Genomic DNA, 6,444 nt, shown 5'->3' with positions numbered 1-6,444 from the left:
CATTCTTGCAGTTTTTTTCTCTTTATGTAATTAAAAGTATTTTGAAATGCACTGTTTTGAGAAATTGACCCACAAATAAACTCAATTCCCTGCCCTTTCAGAAAGGAAAGGCTACAAGGAGTTTGGGTAGTCTAATCTTGAAGTACCTCCACAACTATCTGTGCAGGAGCTAATAATGCTGTTAGCTTCCCTGAAAGAGGAAGAGAGTTAGAGTTTAAGATAGAATATAAATTACCATTCACTTTCTCATTGCCAGCCAATGTACTTCTTTCTAAAGACAAAGGATAAAATAAAGTGTGTAAATCAGACTACTCACTCTGCAAGCACACCCACTGTTATACTCCCCAGTTAATAATCCCTTCTGAAGTCAACAGTAAAATTTCTTCAGGCTTCAGTAGAACCAGGATTCTGCTTCCTGTATGAAAGTGCTTTCTATCTATAGAATAATAATAAGCCCAGCAATACCAATATGAGTTTATGAAGTTGCTTAACAGCTTAAATGCTGTTCTGATTTTGTTCTTGGTGCACACAGTTGTAATAAAAGAAACGAGATCAAAACAAGTGCAACTGATGCGTTCGCTCTGACAAGGGGAGAGTGGCTTCTTAGTACAAGATTCGTATTTGTGTTTGCTATCTCAGAACAAGATGAAAGAGAGGACAGAGTAAGAAGTCTAAAGGTAAATGCGTAGGCTGAATGGTTTCTCTTAGCTTGAAGGGAAAATGTGTTTAAATGAAATTACATGGCTGTAGACACTTCCATAAGAGTGTGCCATAAGAGCGTTTCTGTTCTGCTGTTGAGTCTGAATACTGGCAGCTATAAGGAAAGACTGAAATCTAACATCTGCTCCTGTGTAGGATGTAGTGAGAATCAGTGACAAATGACACACTACCACATTTCTTGGGTCAAAGTTGAGCAGCTGGAGACCCTGAGCCTTAGTGAGCAACCAGCAGTGTTTTTCAATGGATACCTGTTACTACAGAGGTGCTTACGGTTTTCTTAATAGGTTTTGTGGGAACTCCTTCGTTTGAGTCACCCTTCATTTTAGTTTCTGATTTTAAATGTATTCAGCCATACAATCGTTGAACTAAATACTAACGTTGTTACTTGTTTTTCACTCACTCGCTATTTAGGCAAAACTTGCATCAGTTGCAGGATCTGACTGAAGGGGTTTTCCTATACTGAATTCATCTCATTTCAGCACTGACGCAGTGTTCCCTACCAAAACTACACTGCTTTGAAGTATTGTCATAGTTTGAAAATCCCTGGAACACCTGCACAACTTTGGGTATATCCATTACTCGTAAACAAGTGATTTTCGGATAGTAAATATCTGATGCCTCTTTCAAAGGCAAAATAAACTCTCCATAAGACATTTTTTCTTTCCCTTTTTGTTGTTTTCATATCTTTTTTCATGCTGCTTCCTGTGTATGAGTGATGTCCCACTCCCAAATGTTACCATTTGCCATTTCCTTTTCTTCTGGAAGTTTCATAACTTCAAAAAGTTGGAAAATAATGGAGTGGATTTTTTTTAACCTCTTGCTATCACATATGTCTTATCTACTTTGCTGCCCATATGGCCTTGCAAAATGGGATTAGGTTATGGTAATTTTCCATACCTGTAAAACCAAGCATTTACTTGCTTGCTCCTCAGGGAACATTGTGGGTGCTGCAAGTATGCTCAAAACAGCATACTAGGTTTTCTAGATATTGGTTGCATGGTTTGACGATTGCATATTTGTAGCTTTTTCAAATTAAGGCATTTTATTTTCTCTCGGTTTAATGAATGCAATCATTAGAGGAGGACAGGAGGTAAAAGATAATGATCAAATCCAAACAAGGAATATCCTAAGATCAGTGTCAACTCTACTCTTTTATTCCTTAAGAAGCCTTTGCAAGGTGTATTTTTAATCTATCTTTTCTAGACATTAGTATCCACATTTTCAAGAGCACAAATACAAGTAGTGAGCTCAATTTACAAATACTGAGTATACAGTAATATACAACAAAAAGCACAATAACACCATTTGATAGAGCAGATTCTCATCTACAAAACACTGTTTCTCAACACAGTCATCACAACTAGGCATGTATTTTCACCAGCAATGAGCAAGAGCCTGTATACCAAACTCTTACCAGATGTCACCAGCAGAAGTGAGGCTGATTGCCACTGCTGCAATGCATCATCACTGCCTCACTGTGCTCACATACACTGTTCGGTCTCCAGAAACACTCAACAAGCATCAATGAATGTGAAAGGGTGCCATTTTCTCTGCATAGAAGAATTTAATGACACACCTTTACTTTACACACACTTCATGTCAGATGCCATTCTGTCAGAGTGTCCTTTTGCTGCCATCACAGCAACAACATATGACGGGATATTGGTGGCCATACCACCAAAATCTGTCTCTGATGTCATGGGCCAACATGATAAACCAGAAGGTACTACTTTCAGAGCAGCCCTCATATATTTTTCTTCCCCTTTTGCCACCCTTAATACAATTGGAATTGGGAACAAGTAAGCAATCATTCATGAAAACATCCTGGAATGATTGAAAACAAGAAGTGGGCCAGATTTCTTCCTACAGCAGTATGATAGTACAAAAGAGTTCTATGTCTTTTCACTTCTGCCTGGGAAATTACCTTCATTTGCTGATGTCTTCTTCTTCTTTTTAACAGAGACATTTTAATCTTAGCAAATATGTGGCAAAGTAAGACTAATAGCATTGGTAATTCTATGGCAAAATTTCCAACAAACTCTGAAACTCATTATTTGTGAACTGCAGTTCAGCAATTTGCAGGTTTTTATAGGCTTTATTGTCCAAAGAGATAGAAAGCCATTTGTGCCATGACCAAAATTTGATACTTTTAGCAAATTCAGTGTATACATACAAAAATAAATACCTGCTATCCTATGGCAATATCTTAAGAAACCAATAATGGAAATCACATACACCTAAGAAGCTTGATTGTTTAAAATATTGGACATATTAACAGCTGAATGATAACAATAATCACCTGCAACAAGCAATGAACTTCTTAAGATATATATGTTATGTAATTACTTTTTTTTTTTTCTAGCCTGTTTTGGCATATCTTCCTTGTTTCTTGTTTGAGGCTTGAACATTTTTGATATTTTGACTGCTATAGGGACTTAACATTGTATTTGCATTTGTGTAGTCTAGGAGACTATATAACTATGAAGAAATGAATCTTCTTTCTCAGAAAGCTGTTCAAGAGCTCCCTGCACTTCACTTTTTTGATTCCCAAGTTTTAACATTTTAACTTGCATCATTTTTCTTTATTTCATCTTGGAAATACAAGCATTTGGGAAACATCTTGCCTGCACTCCTCCTAGACTGGCTTTTGGAATCACTCGGTTATATGCACAAATTCTTCTCTGGTAAGTTTTCAGGGAGGAAGATGCTATAAGCAATTTTACAGAAGTACAGCTACTTTGGTATTTCTTTCAATAGAGAAAAAGCATAAAGCAGTAAGAAAATAAATACACGATCGCCTTTTTATACTTTACAATTCATTGCTTTGTTCTGTTAAATGGTAGTGTTAAAGGTGATTCTGAACTTTTCTTTGCTGAGAATCGGAAGCAGTCCTATCACCTTCACAGCCACATCAGATACTTCTACTGAATGGTTCATTGCATGATTCGCGTTCATGGCCCATCCATCCCTAGTCGTTTCAGTATACATGTAAAGGGACTTTTGAATACAATTTGTTCTTGCTGCTGTTTTAGCTTTTATTTCTCTTTTCCTCATCCTTCTTTCTCTTTTTTCTTCTGCTTTGTGAGTCTTCTTAGTTCTTCTCTACATTTCCTTCCCTCATCACTTCTCTATTCCATCTGTGTTCACACCCTCTCTGCTTCTCTATCTGCCAAAAATGATTAGCAACATGTAGATAATTTGGATAATGAAGTGGATGCTAAGTTCACGGGCTTTCAAACATTATCTGTTAATAAAAACACCCAAAACCACAAGTATGCATGGTGGGAGACCACAGGCTACAGAAAATTCTCTGTTCTATATCTGTTTAAGGGTACAAAGGTCATATGTCCTCAGCTGAATACCTCCATCTCCTTGGTTCTCTGCTACCAACAGTGCATTTGAGGCTTTGGAGTGAACAGGAGGGGAAAGAGATACACTGGCTGATCTCTACCTTTACTGTCCTGAGCACAGCACTGTCCACCTCTGCCTACAGCAGCTCTGGTCCAACTTCTTGCCTTTCATTTTCCCTCCACAGATCAGTGTAATCTGAAAATGAGATGCTGGTGAGGTGCAGAAGGGTGTAAAAGCAGCTGTGTTAGCACTAGCTCTTAGAGTGACTAAACCAAAGTCGTGTGAAGAATAAAACAGGAAAAGGCATGGTGAAAACTTCCCTTCATGATCTGTGGGCCACCAGCTGTCTGTAGCTGAAAGGTTTCCCAATCTAAAGATGGCGACTTCTGATTGTTTTTCTTCTTTCATGAAGGATAGGTTTCAGTAAAAGTTAGGAAATATGAAAACATGGTGTGATGATATAAGACAACATTTTTATTACAGGCTGAGGAGCATACAGAGATAAGGAACTATGTCCTGGGGAAGTGAGGTATCTTTAAATGGCTTATGCCTCCAGAGAGTCAGAGCAGTGTCAGGGCAGTGAGAGCTACAGTGTGAGGGAGGAAAGGGAGGAGAGATGTCTGCTTATTCTCTTCTAATCTGTATCTCTCTGAAATGGTTTTTACTGCTTATCCTTAAAATACTCTGAAAGCCAGAGATATTGTAAGTCATTCCTTTCATACCCTATTTTCCATCTCCCTGCCTCTCCTCAAATAACAGATTCTGTCCTGCTTCAGTTTCTCCATCCTGAGAAACAAACCTTTTGACACTGCTGAATCGTTTTTGCTGATAACTTTTGAACTACATGGTTTTATTGGTTGGCATTTTTTTAATGTACAATGCCTTCTTTTTTTTTTCCCACCAAAATATGAAAATATTCATACTCTGAATAATTTATGAATCTGGGAGGATACACAGAAGTAAACTATTGCCTCAAGCACTCTAATCAGTATGTGGCACACAGCCATTTTTGAATACACTTGTGTTTATGTCAAGAAGAAACTATCCTAGGGACTCCGACTACTTTTGTCTGTTTTGAAAAGAAAAAATAAAACGAGTTTGAGTGCTGAGAGCGTGGGTCCAGGAGCAGAGGACAGATCTGTCTTTAGATTGAGGAATTTCCAGGCCTAGAAAAATACCTTGGCAAATTGCATTCAACCATTCTAAACCCTTCAGCACTGCAGAGAAAGGCCTACCAGGAAGAATAAATGAAAGGAGCCTGACTGTACCACTCAGGAGAGTGAGATGCCTGGAACTTGCACCTTCTCAATAAAATTGCAGGAGTGACACCTGTAGGAGGGCCCAAATCTATTTTTAGGGAGGATAGAGTCTACAGCCCCTAACTATCTCTGCACCCCAGCACTCAGCAGTGCCGTTTTTGGTTGTGTAATAGTCCTGTGACATACAGCAGTTAGCCTCACAGCCCAGGAGTCTGGTTAGGGTACTCCTCTAAGAGGCTAAGAATGGGGACCTCCCAAGGGGGTGAAGGGAAGTGAATCAAAGTATCTGACTTTATGGCTGTTATATTTTGCACTAATTCAGTTCCATATAAATCTTTTTGCAGGACTGGATCCTTAGGAGCTTTTGGGCATGGGTATACTGAATTTCTGGATCCTGTGCAGGCTTCGAGGCTGATGAGATCAGGTTGGGCAGTGTGATGGCACCAGGAGCACATAAAGGCAGAGGTTCACATGTGTAAAGCTTAGCTGGTACCAGCAGGCTGCTAGGGAATTTGATCCTACCCTCAGTAATTACTAAAGTCATTACAAGTTGCCCACCTAGTTTAACCACCAAAGTAAATAATGCAATTCATCCTATGTAGCAATCTCTATTTTGTCCGCGGTCTCATCCACATCACTCTGAAGTCATTATGGAAAAACTAGTGTGTATCTGAGAGCAGGATCTGGGATTTGGCTATGTCAGTAAGATACATCTCTTCCTTTTCTTAACTGGATAAACAGCTCTCACTTCGGAAACTGGAAACATGGATCTGCTGCTGCCCTTATAAAGTATGAGGAGCCATTTTAACAGCTCTTTATAGAGGTCCTATCACTATATCCCACTTTCCTGCCTCCTTGTGTATCTGTCATTGCAAATTAGAACTGTGCATTTTTGGCATCACAGGAACAATATGCACTACTTCTTTTTCCCTCTGGAAAGTTATTAGATTGCACTAATGCAGTTTTAGTGTTTGTTTGTTTGTTTTTCTCACCAGTCAGATATTATAAGACATTGTGGCCAGAATCTTTTCACGTACAAAACAGAGTCTTTAAATTTATAGAGTGAAGTTCAAAAGAAAGGGCTTCTGAGCTTTACTGTAGTATAATTTCAAGA

General features: G+C 38.7%; 1 protein-coding gene across 2 annotated transcripts in view; it reads right to left on the bottom strand.

Annotated features, from left to right (window-relative positions):
* ZNF366 (zinc finger protein 366) overlaps positions 1–6,444 on the bottom strand; it is a 32,606-nt gene that overhangs the window by 17,448 nt on the left and 8,714 nt on the right. Inside the window, exon 2 of one of the 2 annotated variants that reach the window (XM_019610451.2) lies at positions 236–271. The exons of the other annotated variant lie outside the window; for it this stretch is intronic. The gene's annotated coding sequence lies outside the window, so the exon portion shown is untranslated. The remainder of the gene's footprint in view (positions 1–235; positions 272–6,444) is intronic. 2 annotated transcript variants of the gene reach the window in all.

The sequence above is a fragment of the Meleagris gallopavo genome, chromosome Z (assembly GCF_000146605.3).
Source record: "Meleagris gallopavo isolate NT-WF06-2002-E0010 breed Aviagen turkey brand Nicholas breeding stock chromosome Z, Turkey_5.1, whole genome shotgun sequence".
Classification (NCBI taxonomy): Eukaryota; Metazoa; Chordata; class Aves; order Galliformes; family Phasianidae; genus Meleagris; species Meleagris gallopavo.
This window is presented reverse-complemented; position numbering and strand designations above follow the sequence as displayed.